The sequence below is a fragment of the Mobula hypostoma genome, chromosome 13, assembly GCF_963921235.1.
Source record: "Mobula hypostoma chromosome 13, sMobHyp1.1, whole genome shotgun sequence".
Lineage (NCBI taxonomy): Eukaryota > Metazoa > Chordata > Chondrichthyes > Myliobatiformes > Myliobatidae > Mobula > Mobula hypostoma.
Window position 1 is genome coordinate 21,444,866 of NC_086109.1, and position 18,485 is coordinate 21,463,350.

At 44.4% G+C, this 18,485-nt stretch overlaps 1 long non-coding RNA gene across 1 annotated transcript in view; it reads left to right on the plus strand.

The window, feature by feature from the left end:
- The first annotated feature begins 364 nt into the window (after positions 1–364).
- The window catches only part of LOC134355915 (uncharacterized), a 104,352-nt gene continuing 86,231 nt past the window's right edge, over positions 365–18,485 (plus strand). The window contains exon 1 of the long non-coding RNA XR_010020216.1: positions 365–482. This is a non-coding gene — a long non-coding RNA (uncharacterized LOC134355915). The remainder of the gene's footprint in view (positions 483–18,485) is intronic.

Below are 18,485 nucleotides of genomic sequence, written 5' to 3' on the forward strand. Positions count from 1 at the left end.
GACGCGGAGAGCAGGAGAGCACTCTTCACTGGGAGAGGAAGCGGTTAAAACTGTTTGCAAACACACCTGCCAGTTACGCTGGGCACACGCTGAGTACCCGCCTGGGGCGCCGTCTGGTCCCGCAGCCTTGCAGCTGTCCACTTGTTGGAAATATTTGCGTACTTCAGCCTGAAAGATGGCCAAGGTGCAGGTCACATGGACAGCTCTCCTCGGGGGCTCAGTGTGGCGACATTGAGCCAAGCATAAAAAAGATTTAGTTCATCTGGGAGAGAGCCAACGATGTTGGCATCACCACTGCATTTAGCTTTGAAGTCTGCAATGGCGTACAGACCTTGCCATAAGCTGTGTGTGTTGTTGGTGGAGAGTTAAATCTGGATCTTGTCCCTGTATTGTCGCTTCACTCCTTGATGACCTTGCGTAGATCGTAGCTGCATTTCTTGAGTACCTGGTGGTTACCAGAAGCGAAAACTCCATCTCACGTGGTGAGTACAGCAAGCACAGAACTTTCGATCCAGGGTTTCTGGTTTGTTTGTATAGACCCTGACACACTTCTGGATAAAGCTCGTGATCCCTTCCGTGAACTCGGAGACGTCCTCATCACGAAAAACATTCCAGTTGACGTCATCGAAGCAGACCTGCAGCATGGTCTGATTGGTCTGATCAACAGTGGACTGTTTTAACCATGGCCACCTCTTCTTTCAGCTTCTGCCTGTACACAGGCAGTAAAAAGATGAAGGAATGGTCAGACTTCCCAATCGGTGGACGGAGCAGCGCTTTGTAAGTGTTGCGGAAGGGAGAGTAGCAGTTAGCGAGTATGCTATCTCCCTGTGTGCTCACCTGGATGTATTGAGCAAACTTTGGAGAGACTTTAGTCAGCGACGCTCGATTAAAGTCTCCAACAATAATGAAAGCAGCCTCCTAGTGTACGGTCTCCAGGGTGTACAGTCTTGTACAGTTCCTTGAGAGCCAGGTCAGTATCAGCCTGCAGCGGAATAGACACAGCTGAGATAAGCAACACACATCAAAGTTGCCGGTGAATGCAACAGGCCAGGCAGCATCTCTAGGAAGAGTTACAGTCGACGTTTCAGGCCGAGACCCTTCGTCAGGACTAACTGAAGAAAGAGCTAGTAAGAGATTTAAAAGTGGGAGGGGGAGGGGGAGATCCAAAATGATAGGAGAAGACAGGAGGGGGAGGGATGGAGCCAAGAGCTGGGCAGGTGATTGGCAAAAAGGATACGACAGGATCATGGGACAGGAGGCCCAGGGAGAAGGAAAAGGGGGAGGGGGGGAAAACCCAGAGGATGGGCAAAGGGTATAGTCAGAGGGACAAAGGGAGAAAAAGGAGAATGTGTGTATATAAATAAGGGATGGGGTACGAGGGGGAGGTGGGGCATTAGCGGAAGTTAGAGAAGTCAACGTTCATGCCATCAGGTTGGAGGCTACCCAGACGGAATATAAGGTGTTGTTCCTCCAACCTGAGTGTGGCTTCATCTTTACAGTAGAGGAGGCCGTGGATAGACATGTCAGAATGGGAATGGGATGTGGAATTAAAATGCGTGGCCACTGGGAGATCCTGCTTTCTCTGGCGGACAGAGCGTAGGTGTTCAGCAAAACGATCTCCCAGTCTGCGTCGGGTCTCGCCAATATATAGAAGGCCACATCAGGAGCACCAGACGCAGTATATCACCCCAGCCGACTCACAGGTGAAGTGTCGCCTCACCTGGAAGAACTGTCTGGGGCCCTGAGTGGTGGTAAGGGAGGAAGTGTAAGGGCATATGTAGCACTTGTTCCGTTTACAAGGATAAGTGCCAGGAGGGAGATCAATGGGGAGGGATGGGGGGGACGAATGGACAAGGGAGTCGCGTAGGGAGCGATCCCTGCGGAAAGCATGGGGGGGGGGAGGGAAAGATGTGCTTAGTGGTGGGATCCCGTTGGAGGTGGCAGAAGTTACGGAGAATAATATGTTGGACCCGGAGGCTGGTGGGGTGGTAGGTGAGGACCAGGGGAACCCTATTCCTAGTGGGGTGGCGGGAGGATGGAGTGAGAGTAGATGTGCGTGGAATGGGGGGGGGGATGCGTTTGAGAGCAGAGTTGATGGTGGAGGAATGGAAGCCACTTTCTTTAAAAAAGGACATCTCCCTCGTCCTAGAATGAAAAGCCTCATCCTGAGAGCAGATGCGGCGGAGACGGAGGAATTGCAAGAAGGGGATGGCATTTTTGCAAGAGATAGGGTGAGAAGAGGAATAGTCCAGATAGCTGTGAGAGTCAGTAGGCTTATAGTAGACATCAGTAGATAAGCTGTCTCCAGAGATAGAGACAAAAAGATCTAGAAAGGGGAGGGAGGTGTCGGAAATGGACCAGGTAAACTTGAGGGCATGGTGAAAGTTGGAGGCAAAGTTAATAAAGTCAACGAGCTCAGCATGCGTGCAGGAAGCAGCGCCAATGCAGTCGTCGATGTAGCGAAGGAAAAGTGGGGGACAGATACCAGAATAGGTACGGAACATAGATTGTTCCACAAAGCCAACAAAAAGGCAGGCATAGCTCGGACCCATGCGGGTGCCCATAGCTACACCTTTAGTTTGGAGGAAGTAGGAGGAGCCAAAGGAGAAATTATTAAGAGTAAGGACTAATTCCGCTAGACGGAGCAGAGTGGTGGTAGAGGGGAACTGATTAGGTCTGGAATCCAAAAAGAAGTGGAGAGCTTTGAGACCTTCCTGATGGGGGATGGAAGTATATAGGGACTGGACATCCATGGTGAAAATAACGCGGTGGGGGCCAGGGAACTTAAAATCATCGAAAAGTTTAAGAGCGTGAGAAGTGTCACGAACATAGGTCGGAAGGAATTGAACAAGGGGGGATAAAACCATGTCGAGATATGCAGAAACGAGTTTGGTGGGGCAGGAGCAAGCTGAGACAATAGGTCTGCCAGGACAGGCAAGTTTGTGGATCTTGGGTAGGAGGTAGAAACGGGAAGTGCGAGGTGTGGGAACTAGAAGGTTGGTAGCAGTGGATGGGAGATCCCCTGAGCGGATAAAGTCGGTGATGGTGTGGGAGACAATGGCCTGGTGCTCCTTCGTGGGGTCACGATCGAGGGGTAAATAAGAGGAGGTATCCGCGAGTTGTCGCTGTGCCTCGGCAAGGTAGAGGTCAGTGCGCGAGACTACAACAGCACCCCCCTTATCGGTGGGTTTTATAGTAAGGTTAGGATTAGTGCGGAGGGAGTGGAGAGCAGAGCGTTCCGAAAGAGTGAGGTTGGAATTGGAACAAGGTGCGGTGAAGTCGAGACGGCTGATGTCCCGTCGGCAGTTAGCAATAAAGAGATCCAGGGCAAGCAGAAGACCAGAGCGAGGTGTCCATGAAGAGGAGGAGGGTTGAAGAGGGGAGAAGGGGTCATTGGTGGGGGTGGAAGAGTCCTTGCCGAAGACGTAGGCTCGGAGACGGAGATGGCGGAAGAACAGTTCCGCATCATGGTAAATGCGGAACTCGCTGAGGTGTGGGCGAAGGGGGACATAGGTGAGGCCCTTACTGAGGACAGAGCGTTCTGCCTCAGACAGTTGAAGGTCGGAGGGGATGGTAAAGACCCGGCACGGATGAGAGCTGGGATCAGAGGGGGGAGTGGGGAGGTTGGGGGGTGTCAGTGGAGAGGGTGAGAGGAAGATGGAGCCTCTGAGGGCCCAGGAGCTGACGGTGGGATCTGAGGGAGACGGGGATGCAGAGTGGTGGTGGGGGAAGGGGAGACGGGAGTCACAGTAGCAGCACATGAAGACCCAGCCTGGAGTTCAAGGCTGGAGTCGCAGTTGGTGGTTGCGCAGTCGCTTTGAAGATATCCATTGTCGTTGCTGGAGTCCGGGTTTTGAATATGTCCTGAGGTGTTGGAGCCGGCGAGATCAATGGCAGAGGCCGCAATCTGAAATTCATGCCTGCTAGTGTCCGGGCCAGCAGGCTCTGGGGTCTGCAGATGTAGGATTTTGCAATCTTTGCCCAACATGAAAATAAGATGACAATAAGCTGAGATAATAACAGCTATGAACTCCCTGGGCCAAAAGCAGCCCAAGGTACTCCAGATCCAAAGATCAAAAGGATTTGAGGGCATGCACATTCTGGGGGGTCGCACCAAGCATTATTGACCATGAAGCATTCCCCACCTCCTTTACTCTTCCCAGAGAGGTTTTCAGACCCGTCCGCCCAGAACAGGGAGAACCCAGAGGGCTTGATGGTGTGAGCCGGTATCTCCTCCATTAACCAGGTCTCACGAAGCACAAAACGTTACATTCCTTTGTCTCCCGCTGATAGAGATTCTGGCTCTCAGTTCACACAGCTTCTTGCCCAGGGACTGAACATTAGCCAGGTGTATGCTTGGAAGCAGCGGCTGATTAGCATGCCATCTCAACCTCGCCAGGGTGCCGGCCCCTCTCCCTTGCCTCCATCGCTGCTTCCGAAGTAGCGACGGTGTACTAAATGAGCCTCCCATGGATCTGGGATCGCAGTGTAGAAAAGGCGGCATGTTGTAGGTAAATGCTGTCTTCCCGATGTTCAGACAAGTCAATCGATTATATCTGATGTGAAGATCAGCTTCTTGAACAAGAAATGCAAAGAGGTTGCAGAAATGAGCAGTACACAGTAAAATTGGTATGGTGCTCGCAACACAGCTGCCATACATGGCGCCGTCTTGGCCCTAATGCCCAATTAACCTACTAACTGCTACATCTTTGGACTGTGGGAGGAAACCGGAGCACTTGGAGGAAACCCATGCTGTCACAGGGAGAATGTACAAACTCCTCACAGGCAGTGATGGGAATTGAACCCAGGTCACTGGTACTGTAAAGCGTTGTGCTAAACCACTACGCCAGCATGCCGGATAGGACTACAAAGTCTTGAGAAACCGCATGCTATTTGGTGATAGAGTGAATCTGAATTGAAGTGCTACTCGCAGATCATCAGCTCAATGAAGGACACCCTTTGGTCTGCCCAGAGCTTGCTAGTCAGCCAGCACATGGAGATGTCCGTGGAGGAATGCTGCCAGTGGGCGCATTCCAGACTGCAGAAGGACGTGCTGATGGTCACACTGAAGCTTAGTGCGGACACTGTAAGGGCTCGATGGGGAAGGACCACAGTATAGGGTTATTCTGCTGCTGGAGAGGGAGAGGTCAGGGTGGGCGAGCAAGCCCCTCAACTACTGTAGCAGTACACAGGGACACATCAGTGCCAGCAGTACTATGGATGTGTAGGAAGCTAATAGAACAGTACAAAATGCTTTGACTATGAATGTACAGAATGAAAAAGTATAGCACAGTTTATTCTTGTAAATATGTATTTTTTATTATGAATAATGTTTTTTGAGTAAACAAATCTGAATTCATAATAAATTCAACACACAGACTGAAAGCGCTGGTACTCGAGCACAGGAGACCTAAAGACCAGTGTATGCTGATTGCTGACAATAAGCTGCTTCAGTGGGAAAGGTGTAAAATGATGTTTTAGACCGAATCAGTTAACACCAGGAAACTTGGTGTTTATGATAAACTTCATGAGCTCTAGTTTTAAAAGCAAAGTTGCTGGACATTTCAGGGGAGAAATACCTACTGACAGGGGGTATAACTTCAAGGAAACTATAGGGGCAATGTCAGAGAGAGGTTTTTTTTTTAACACAGAGAGTGGCAGGCGCATGGAATGCATTGCCAGCGATGGTGGCTGAGGCAGATACTCTAGAGACATTTAAGAGACTCTTACATCAGCACATGGAAGAAAGAAAAATGGAGGGTATATTTGATAGAAGGGTTAGATTGGGTTAGAGTAGGTTAAAAGGCCAGCACAACATTATGGGCCAATGGTCCTATACAGTACTATAATGTCCTACTTTCAAGCTGTTCTCCAGGGCAATCAATATTATCGAAATTAAGCACAGAGGAAAATGTGATAAAACAAAAGTCATAATGGAATCTAAGAAAGCAATCTAATTAATGTAGTAACACACATAAAAGTTGCTGGTGAAGGGTCTCGGCCCGAAACGTCGACTGTACCTCTTCCTATAGATGCTGCCTGGCCTGCTGCGTTCACCAGCAACTTTTATGTGTGTTGCTTGAAATTCCAGCATCTGCAGGTTTCCTCGTGTTTTGCGTAATTAATATAGTATCCTTAATTAGTGTGATTGCTCTTGAGGCTGTTTTATGCTGTGGGCGGTGGCAGTTGGGGGGTGGTTTTGGGGTCTGTGAGCTTTGTTTCTTTTTTTCTGTGCTGGCTGGGGGGAATTGATATCTTTTTTTTCATCAGCCTCCATGGTCTTTCTGTATTTAATAGCTATCTGGAGTAGACAAATATCAGAGTTGTTTTATACATGCACACTTTGATGATAAAATGAATTTTTGTACCTGTGAGTACTTGAGGCTTGGTTTCCTATTACCAAGTCCCAATCAGCACTTGCCCTTGGTTTTGAAAGCACTAACAATAGACCACTGAAGGATGAATGAGCTGTGGCACTTATCACCTCCCTGTTATGAAGCAGGAGCTTCTCAACAAAAGACGTATCACTCGATGAAGTGGCGGAGAGATTGGAGATTCTCTTTAACCCAACACCTTTGGAGATTGTAGAAAGTTACAGAAACCAAAGGTCAGGCAGAGCATTCAGTGATTACAGTACACGCTTGTGTTGATGGGTCTCTCTTGACATTGTAATTTTTGTTCAATCAGGCTTGGTGGGGCAAGTTGTTGTTCAGTTTAACAGATGAGCAACAACAATCTATAATTATAAAATGTAGATGTAAAGTCACCGCATCAATGACAATAGTTTCCAAACAAAGTATATTGGCCAGTTCATAATGTCAGTGTTAATGCTATTTATAGGGAAAGCAGTAATCATATAAGCAGGAGCTCAACACAAAGCAAGAATCACATGAGAAAAACTTGACGTAAAAGACGAGCAGTGGGAAGAGCTACTACCAGTGTATTTCAACTCTGGTAGGGTAACTTAGAGTGGTTAAAATTTTCAGCTGCAAAACAAAAGAGGAAGCACCCTCTGTGTTCAGGCCAGACCAAGGGCTGTAAGACCAAATAATGTTAGCCAGGTAAGTTTTCAGTGTAAGGGTAACAGTAATAACAGAACATCAGAAAAGAGAAGGTTGAACAATAGAAACATAGAAAACCTACAGCACAATACAGGCCCTTCAGCCCACAAAGCTGTGCCGAACATGTCCTTACCTTAGAACTACCTAGGCTTACCTATAGCCCTCTATTTTTCTAAGCTCCATGCACCTATCCAGGAGTCTCTTAAGAGACCCTATCGTATCTGCCTCCACCACTGCCGCCGGCAGCCCATTCCATGCACTCACCACTCCCTGCGTAAAAAAACTTGCCCCTGACATCTCCTCTGTACCTACTTCCAAGCACCCTAAAACTATGCTCTCGCATGCTAGCCATTTCAGCCCTGGGAAAAAGCCTCTGACTATCCACAAGGTCAATGCCTCTCATTATCTTGAAAGCCTCTGTCAGGTCACCTCTCACCCTCCATCGCTCCAATGAGAAAAGGCTGAGTTCACTCAACCTATTCTCATAAGGCGTGCTCCCCAATCCAGGCAACATCGTTGTAAATCTCCTCTGCACCCTTTCTATGGTTTCCACGTCCTTCCTGTAGTGAGGCGACCAGAATTGAGCATAGTACTCCAGGACTGACCAGGGTCCTATATAGCTGCAATATTACCTCTCGGCTCTTAAACTCAATCCCATGATTGATGAAGGCCAATGCATCGTATGCTTTCTTAACCACAGAGTCAACCTGCGTAGCAGCTTTGAGTGTCCTTTGGACTAGGACCTCAAGATTCCTCTGATCCTCCACACTGCCAAGAGACTTACCATTAACGCTATATTCTGCCATCATGTTTGACCTATCAAAATAAACCACCTCACGCTTGTCTGGGTTGAACCCCATCTGCCACTTCTCAGCCCAGTTTTGCATCCTATCAATGTCCCGCTGTAACCTCTGACAGCCTTCCACACTATCCACAACACCCCCAACCTTTGTGTCATCAGTAAATTTACTAACCCATCCCTCCACTTCTTCATCCAGGTCATTTATAAAAATCACAAACGTAGGGGTCCCAGAACAGGCCCCTGAGGCACACCACTGGTCACCGGCCTCCATGCAGAATATGACCCATCTACAACCATTCTTTGCCTTCTGTGGGCAAGCCAGTTCTGGATCCACAAAGCAATTTCCTCTTGGATCCCATGCCTCCTTACTTTCTCAATAAGAATGCATGGGGTACCTTATCAAATGCCTTGCTGAAATCCATATACACTACATCTATAGCTCTACCTTCATCAATGTGTTTAGTCACATCCTCAAAAAATTAAATCAGGCTCATAAGGCATGACCTGCCCTTGACAAAGCCATGCTGACTATTCCTAATCATATTATGCCTCTCCAAATGTTCATAAATCCTGTCTCTCAGGTTCTTCTCCATCAACTTAACAACCATTGAAGTAAGACTCACAATATTGAAGATAATGAGCAGTTTGAAGATCAAAACAAAGGGCAATCATGCAACCAGCAGTATCAATGGAAAATGTGGCAATTTTGATATTAAAATGAAAGCTATTGATCAGAATATTGATATAGAAACTTGGAAGAAAGTATTTGGAGCAGGCCATTTCTTTCATTCATCCTGTTCCACCAGGGGACCTGATCATAGAATCAGAATCAGAATCAGAATCAGGTTCATTATCAGCGGCATGTGACATGAAATTTGTTAACTTAGCAGCAGCAGTTCAATGCAATACATAATCTAGCAGAGGAAGAAAAAACTATTATAATTAAACATAATAGTAAATAAACAAGTAAATCAATTACGTATATTGAATAGATATTTTAAAATGTGCAAAAACAGAAATACTGTATAAAAAGTGAGGTAGTGTCCAAAGCTTCAATGTCCATTTAGGAATTGGATGGCAGAGGGGAAGATGCTATTCCTGAATCACTGAGTGTGTGCCTTCAGGCTTCTATATCCCCTACCTGAGAAAGGGGCATGCCCTGGGTGCTGGGAGTCCTTAATAATGGACGCTGCCTTTCTGAGACATAGCTTCCTAAAGATGTCCTGGGTACTCGGTGGATATCCACTTCACTCTTGCCTTCTCCCCATATTCTTTGGCATTAAAGATAGATCATCCTCCTTATTGAACATATTTAATGGCTTCCAAGGCCTTCTGTGCTATAGAATTCCATAGGTTCACTACCTGATTGAAGAAAAATTTTCCTGTGTCAGTTTTGAATGGCATGACCTGAGGTTGTGACCCCATGGTTCTGGAATCTCCAGCCAACAGGAACATTATCCCTATGTTGACACTATCTAGACCTGTTATAACTTGAGGGGTTTCTATGAGATCCCAGGAAATATTTCTGCATTCTAGTGTATGCAGGTCTATCCAACCCGATCTCACTTTATATGCCAGTCATACCATCCCATGAATCAGTCCAGTAAAACTTCCTTAAGTTCAAATTAAAATTTGTTATCAGAGTCATGCATGTCACCATATACAACCCTGAGATTATTTTTCCTGCGGGCATACTCAGCAAATCTATAGAGTAGTAACTGTAAACAGGATCAATGGAAGAGCAAGAGCATAGAAGACAACAAACAGTTCAAATGCAAATATAAATAAATAACGAGGGCATGAAATAACAAGACTAAGAGTCCTTAAAGTGAGGTCATTGGTTGTGGCAACATCTCAGTAGATGAGTGTGGTTATCCTCTTTTATTCAGGAGCCTGAGGCTTGAGGGTAGTAATTGTTCTTGAACCTGGTGGTATGACTTCTGAGGCTCTTGTACCTTCTACCTGATGGTAGCCCTGAGAAAAGAGCATGGCCTGGATGGTTACGCATTACACATATTACAAGATAAAAATTACCATACAAATCCCCAAATACAAATTCAAAAAGACCATCTGCAACTTCAGGGATACATCCCCTATCCAACTTCTCCTGTAATGAAGACCACTATACCACTTGCCTCCTTAATTCATCATCATCACAAGTGAAGCTATTAATGTTCTTCACGTGTGAACATTTCCAAAACTATCATCATTCAAATAATAACCTGCCTTCTGCCTTTGTTGCTAGTTTGGGCAATTTTGAATTGGGGCGGCCTGCAGATAATGAACACTGAGCTGAACTGAAACGTGCCGTTTGATTTTGTGTTTTCTATTCTGTGGTTACTCTCTTTTTTTGTTTTTTTTTGTTGCCATTTGAGCATTTTAGTTTTTTTGTGCACATGAGGAGGTTCGTGCTTTTTTTCTTTGAGTGGGTTCCATGGTTTTTGTTTATGTGGCTGTCTGGCATAGACAAATCTCAGCATTGTATACTGCACACATGCTTTGATCATAAATGTATTTTGGATCCTTTGAATTCTTTGTTCCATCTGCTGACTCTCGATAATGGTAGAAAAATACAGTTTAGCAAGGTGCAATTAGCAAAGAAAGCACTGAATCCATAAATGTACCTGGAAGACACTGCAAAAACCTAGGTTAGATGTGATATGTAGTTTGAAGCTATTAATTATAATAACTGAATACAGAAACAAACCAACACCATGAGGAAAAGATTGCTTCAAAATATCAGGATTTGTTTAGAAAATGTTTTTAGTGTGATTACTTTGCCACTGCATTGAGACAAACAATATGTAGTGAAGTTCTAAAGATAAGTATCCTGACATTAAGGGCATCAAGCCTACAAATGCATTAAGCTGATCTTCAAGAGATTTGTCTGCAAATCTGAAAAGGAACCCGGGCAGAAATAACTGAAGGCACATAATTTCAGTAAGAATAATCTTGGTAGTGAGTGTCTTCTGGTACATCCCTTTACCTCTCAATTGCTAACCACAAGAGATTCCGCAGGTACTGGAAATCCAGAGCAACACACACAAAATGCTCGAGGAACTCAGCAGGTCAGGCAGCATCTATGGAAGTGAACAGGTGATGCTTCAGGCCGAAACCCTCCTTCAGGATTGGGAAGGAAGGGGGAAGATGCCAGAATAAAAAGAAGGGTGGAGGGAAGGAGGACGAGCTAGAAGATCATAGATAATGCCAGGTGAGAAGGAGAGGTAAAGGGCTGGAGAAGCAGAAATCTGGTAGGAGAGGAGAGTGGACCATGGGAGAAAGGGAAGGAGGAGACGCACCAGGTGAGGTGATAAGCAAGTGAGGAGAAGAGATAAGAGAGCAGAGTGAGGAATAGGAGGGGGAAGCGGAAGGGGAAAAAGTTACTGGAAGGAGAAATTGATGTTAATGCCATCAGGTTGGAGGTTATCTAGATGGAATATGAGGTATTGCTCCTCAACCCTATGAATATCCACATCATGACAAAAGAGGAGTCCATGGACTGACATGTCAGAATGGGGGTGGGGGTGGGGATGTGGGGATAAGAATTAAAATGGTTTGCCTGCAAATCTCTTGGGGTCACCTATTGGCAACATTTCTCCCGCAAATCTTTTGATGTTATCTATTGTGTCCTGTTCTCCCAATGCGGTCTCCTCTACACTAATGAGACCCAACATAAATTGGGGGATTGCTTTGTCGAACCACCATTTTGATTCCTATCCCCTTTCCCGTTCCAGCATGTCAGTCCATGGCCTCCTCTTTTGCCATGATGAGGCCACTCTCAGGGTGGAGAAGCAACACCTCATATTCCACCTATATAGCTTCCAACCTGATGGCATGAACATCAATTTCTCCTTCCAGTAATCTTTCCCTCCCACTTTCCTCTTCTTCTATTCCCCACTCTGATTTCTTAATTCTTCTGCTCACCTGCCTATCACCTCTTCCAGGTGCCCAGCATTCTTCCCTTTCTGCCATTGTCCACTCTTCTCTCCTATCAGATTTCTCCTTCTTCAGCCTTTTGGCTCTCCCACCCATTTGGCTTCACCTACCACCTTCTAGTTAGTCCTCCTTCGCCCCCCACTCCCACCTTTTTATTCTGACATCTTCCCCAGTCCTGGAGAAGGGTCTCAACCTGAAGCGCCAACTGTTCATTTCCATAGACGCTGCCTGACCTGCTGAGTTCCTCCAACATTTTGCATGTGTTGCTCAAATGCTAATGCTTTGTTGAGATGCATTTTTGCAGTTGTGGCAGCAACCAGTCATATTATCAAAAATAGCTTTTGAGTCATGCAGACTAAAAAAGTGAGCGGAACTATGCTCACATAGAGATGGAAGCATGGGGGCACAGAATGTAATCTGAAGATGCCATCAGTTGTTTCGTTTCTTGTTATGTATTTCTGCTAAGCATTGTGGGCATGCTATATTAGCACTTCCAAGCACCTTAAAACTATGCCCTCTCGTGCTAGCCATTTCAGCCCTGAAGGCTGCCCCCAGCACATCTCTAGGTGTGCTGATTGTTAGCTCAAATGACAAACTTCACTGTATGCTTTGATAAATAAATTTGAATCCAGATTAGTTTTCGTAAGAGAGTTCATAAACATGTGTCAGGCCCTTTTTGTATCCATCTCTGCAATTCACACAGACAGACATCCTGGAGTATTACAGCAGTTAGTGTCCTGATTCTGATTGTGATTCTCCTGCCCCAATATGATTATGATATTGAATATCAAGCTTCCAAACAGAATGCCGCAGTGGATGGATTATCGAGGTTGTCATACAAAGGGTTCCTTATACACAGACACAGAGAATGCAATATTCACCTGATGGTAGAAGATGATTTTACTGTAATTGCTCTGGAGCTAGTGGAATGGATGCAGTAGGATCAAATATTAAATCTAGTATATGACTGTGCTTTGAGTGGATACAGACACATCTTTCAATGAGGATATAAAGCATTTCCATCATAGCCAGTACAAGTTGTCCATAAATCAAGTCACAGAGAAGTTATATCCAAAGAATTACAAATAATTGCCTCAGAAAATGACTAAACAGAGTCAAAACTAACACCTTGACTTAAGTGATTAATGCTATCTTAACATTATAGGTGAATTGTTAAAACTATTAAAATTATGAGCAAAGATAAAATACCTTTGATAAACACCTTTGATAAAGATCAATGTGTTTCCCACCACTGCCTGTAAGGAATTTGTACGTTCTCCCCATGACTGTGTGGGTTTCCTCCGGGTGCTCCAATTTCCACTCACAATCCAAAGATATACGGCTTAGCAGGTTAATTGGTCACATAGATGTAACTGGACCTTGTGGGCTCATTGGACCAGAAGGACCTGTTAGCGTGTATTTAAGATGATAAATTTACTTAATGACACATTGAACTAGTTAATTAGTTAAAGAATATATACTTTGGAGTGAACAAAAGACATCAAAGCTGTACCAAAATGAAGCTAGGCTATCCGAATGGGGTTGTGCAGGATGCCATCTTTGTGTCAGTGTAAAGCTGAGGGCTAGTCGTGAAGTGTATCTAGACAATCAGCATGGAATGTCTGAGGACTTGAGCTACATTTCAAACATTTTAGCCTACCAGTGCTTTCATCCTCAACTCATTCGCCAGTCTATTACACATATTTATTGAAGACAAATATAACTTACTACCGTAATCTATGCTTCCTGGCAAGCATCCCCTCCTTATCCAGGGTCTACCCATTCCTATGAAGTTCCTCTGCACTTTGGATAAAAAAAAAAATTTTTCTGAAGCTCTTGTATTTTAAAATGTTGGTTGCACCTTCCAGTTCAATGATTCAGAACTGGAGTGACCAAAGACAAAGAGACATCCAGTCAATGTGAAACTCATGAAAGCTTCATTGTCTGGTAGTTCCCACACCCTGCAATTCTGACATCTGTCCTAGTTTGTCATGTCTAAATTTTGCTTGGGGAACTTGCTTAGTGATGATTTGAATTAGAATTAGGTTTTGGTTAAAGGTCATCAATATGAAATTTAATTCTCCACAAGAAATGCAGAATCTCCTCCAAGAGGACCACAGCCTCGTCACTGGGATACACTTGCTCCTCTGATTTAGGTTATGAAGTTCCAGGATGTAAGACTACTGATACTTTGCATCAGGATGTTGTGTGACTTAGAGGCACTCTTCCCTCTAAGCTGCATGGCTGCGCAATAACTGAAATGCTCCCGTGCACATAGCCTTTGTTACAGCACAGTTAGAATTTTCTTTTATATAATGTTTTATGAAAGTGCCGCACAGTTTTCAGTCCATGTAAAGATTTCATGCTCAGAGCAATAGTTGGTCTGCAGAGCTGTAAAAAAAAAAGAGGGAATGTTGCTTAGAGGGGAACTGATGGTAGCATCACTTCAAGATACTGGCTGCCTGTTGCCATGCCTTTGATTTTCCTGTTACTCTTTCAGTTCAGTGTGTAGGTACGGGAGGCTGAAGCCACGCACTCAATGTTTCTTCCCCTCCGCCATCAGATGTCTGAGTGGACAATAACCCAACCCATGAACATTACCTCACTATTTTTGCTCTCTTTTTGCAGCACCTAATCAATTAATTTTTAAAATATATATTTCTTATTGTAGTATATAGTATTTTATGTATTGCGCTGTACCGCCGCAACAAAACTACAAACTTCACGGCATATATCAGAGATAATAAACCCGATTCTGATTCTGTTCCTGAAATGTTTGGAGTTGCCAATTTGTGGCACACATTCTCTCGAGCTATAGCAGCTCCCAATGTATTCCAAATCTCTTGACACCCCATCTAAATACTTCTGATACAGGAGATTCTGCAGATGCTGGAAATTCAAAGCAATACACACTAAACACTGAAGGAAATCAGCAGGCCAGGTACCACCATAGAGGGAAATAAACTGCTGACCTTTTGGGCCGAGACCCTTAATCAGGACATTTGATTAGTATTCACAGTTGTTATGTGGGAAAGATGAAAAAACAATCTGTGTGCAACCCCTACATGTGATCAGTCATCTAGTAAACACCAGGGAATTGGTAATTGGTTAATAATTGTCGCACATACCAATATAGAGTCAAAGATCTTTGTTCTGAATGACATTCATACAGATCATTTCAATACATCAGTGCACCAGGGCAGTGGAAGGTGAAAAGCAATAACAGAATACAGAATATAGAGCTATAGTTACAGAGAAAGTGCCATGCAGGTTGACAATAAAGTGGAAGGGCCATTATAATGTAGATTCTGAGGTCGAGATTTTATTTTATTTATTTACAGTACTGAGCAAAAGTTTTAGACAAATATATATACTGTAGCTAGGGTGCTTAAGATTTATATACCACACTGTATTTGTCAACATGGAGGGCAGAGTGAGTTTGTAAATCTGGCAGGAACAAATGATGTTGGGAATGGCAATGTTAGAATGCCACCGGAGGGGTGTGGGACAGGTGGGACAGAAGGAATGCCAGAGGTGGTTGGGGGGGGCGGGGTTTGCATGGGTGCAGACACACCCAGCCCTGAGGTACCAGGCAAGGTTGTTTGATTCCAAACAATTGGCTTATTGCGCATTACAGAATGTCTCTCTAATGCCTCCCACTCCCAAACCTGTCCTTTCCCATTTTCTCAACCATGATTCCTCTCTCCCTGTCCTTTCCCACTCTCAGTCCACAGTTGAGACCCATTTCAAAATCAGTTTATCATAGCTCACGTATGTCATGAAATTTGTTTGTTTTTGTGGCAACAGTACAGTGCAATACATAAAATTACTAAAATACTGTGCAAAAACCTTAGGCATCCTAGCTATATATACTGTATATGTATATTTTCCACAGTACTGTATGTTTACTTAAAGATACTGAACAATAACGGGCCATTCCAGCCAACAAGCCCATGCCACCCAATTACACGCATGTGACCAGTTAACTCAAACACAAAATATTCTGCAGATGCTGGGGTCAAAGCAACACTCACTACAAGCTGGAGGAACTCAGTAGGTCGGGCAGCATCCGTGGAAACGCTCACTCAACGTTTCGGGCCGGATCAGTCAATGATCAGCCGGGCCCGGTTCCGGCCCGAAACGTTGAGTGATCGTTTCCACAGATGCTGCCCAACCTTCTGAGTTCCTCCAGCTTGTAGTGAGTGTTGCTTTGACCAGTTAACTTATTAGCTGGTACATCTTTGGAATGTGAGAGGAAACCGGAGAACCAGGAGCGGAGAATGTACAAACTCTTAGAAACAATGGTGGAACTGAAACCAGGTCGCTGGCATTATGCTAACTGCTAGGCTACTGTTCCCCCCCAAACCCCAATTTATTCTACAAGGTCCATTCACAATTCTTATAACAGCAGGATACAACCTAGGGGTTGTTGTTTGAAAGGAAATAAATATTGGTCAGGGAAACTCCTCTCTTTAAAACGGATTCATTGGATCTTCTAAATCTCTCCCTCATTTGATGCCTTATAGGACATAGAACACAGAGTGGTACAACAAAGGGACAGGCACTTCAGCCCAAGTTATGGTTATATGGTTAAATATAACATGACAAAGTCAAGTTCTGCAAGAAGCCTTTTCTAGTAGTTGCATTCCTACGACACTACACTGGCCCAATGACCATCAACAGCTTTATCAGCACCTCTGCAAATCTATGAGTGCAAGAAAAAAATCATACATTTCTGATGTAAAAGATGAGATATAAATTCTAAGAGCTCAGTTATATTTGCCACTGAACATCTTTCCTTAGGTCGGTCCTATCAGGTTTTGTTTGGTCGGAATCTACTAATTCTACGAAATTCATGAAGGGCTGGAGTATGAATTAGGAAACTAAGGATCTATTTAAGCACTTTTTGCTAATCTGTCACAGCATCTCCCTATGTGGATAGGTGTTGAGTTCTGTTTGTTAACACATTTTTGAAATGCCTCAGGATGTATTACTATATTAATTATTCCATTTAAAAGCAAGTAGTTATTGTTGGGAGAGTTTCTGATTTCTACTAACTAATATGTGAATTGCTGATTTCTGTTATCACTTCTGAGTGGCCTAGTTCCAACTGTAAGGATTTGCCCATTGTCCTGGATGAACTCGCTTCTCTCTGTTCACCCTGTCAAATGCTATAACCATCTTCAGTGAGATCGCCATATAAACTCATAAATGTAAAATAGTTCAGAGCTAGTCTTTGCAATCCATCTCCACAATTTAACCAATTTAGCTTCAGCTGTTTTGGTAAAATACTTCCAAAATCCCAGAAGAGCAGTGGCAGGACTGGTTCTTCTCAATGGGATCTGGCCAAGACTTTATACAGCTCTACTATCCTCTCAGGTGACAGGACAGAGATATGTCTTCACCAAAGGAGGTGCAAGGTTCTCCTTCTCACTGCAAGCCTGCAGATCACCCTTAGGCAAGGTGTACCTCCTGCTCAGAAACCACCCCACCACCCGCCCCCCCCCCCGCCCTGATCAGGGTCATGTGAAGCCATGGGAGCAGGTGGTGGATGGTCACGTCAGCAGCCAGTGCATATCACAAGTCCTGGTTATGCGACCACTAACGCCAGGCAGACAATCTTTGAAGGGCATTGATAATGGCTGAGGTCACCCGTCTTGTAAAGACACTGCCCAGAAGAAGGCAATAGCCAGCTACTTCTGTAGAAAAACTCGCCAAGAGCCATCATGGTCATGAATAGAGAAAAGAATCAGAACAATGGTGTGAAAAGGGTCTTCCCACAGGCGATAATCAGACTGAAGACAGATAGTCAACCATGATCATCCACATTATATGACATGGCACATAATGATGATGATGACTATTCTCTGTGTTCAAGCCACTCTTAAAATGGTGATAAGTCATCGACTTGGAACATCAACTTTGTTTCTCTTTCCTCAGATGCTGCCTGACTAGTCAGTTTAATTTCAGATTTCTAGCACCTGCAGTTTGCATCTGGTCACCTGTTCAATTAAAGGCATCCTTTCACCATTTCCTTTTCCATCATCCAATGACCCAAACATTATTTCCAGCAATTTGCTTGCACATTTGGTGTGCTGCAATTGATGTTTATCTGGTTTCCTGTACATTGGAGATGGTGTTCCGTCTGCAGGGGTGACCTTTGTATTGTCTGCCATTTTAATTCTCCAGAGCTCAAAGATGTCAACATCTGGCATCTCTTACAATATTCCAATTCTCTGACATACCAATTAAATAGTTTGGATAAGTCATGAACATAAAATATTCTACAGGTGTTTGAAATCCAGAGCAACAAACACAAAACACTGGAAGAATTCAACAGACCAGGCAACTTCCATGGCAAGGAAGAACCAGTTAATGTTTCAAGCCAAGACCCTTCATCAGGTCCTTTGACTTTTTTATCTGCCTTAACTTGCGACTGATATATCCTTCATCCTATCCACTTCCTTCCATCATCTTCTCTGCAACCTTTTCTCTTTCTTTCCAGTCTTCATGAAGCATCTTCAACCGGAAACATTTTTGATATTTTCCTTACTGCAGGTGCTGCCAGACCTGCTGAGAGTTTCAGCATTTTCTATTTTTGTTTCATATTTCCTCAACCTGTAGTATTTTTTAAATCTTCATTTAAGGTCCATCATGATTTGGCCCAATCTATCAATATCTTCCTG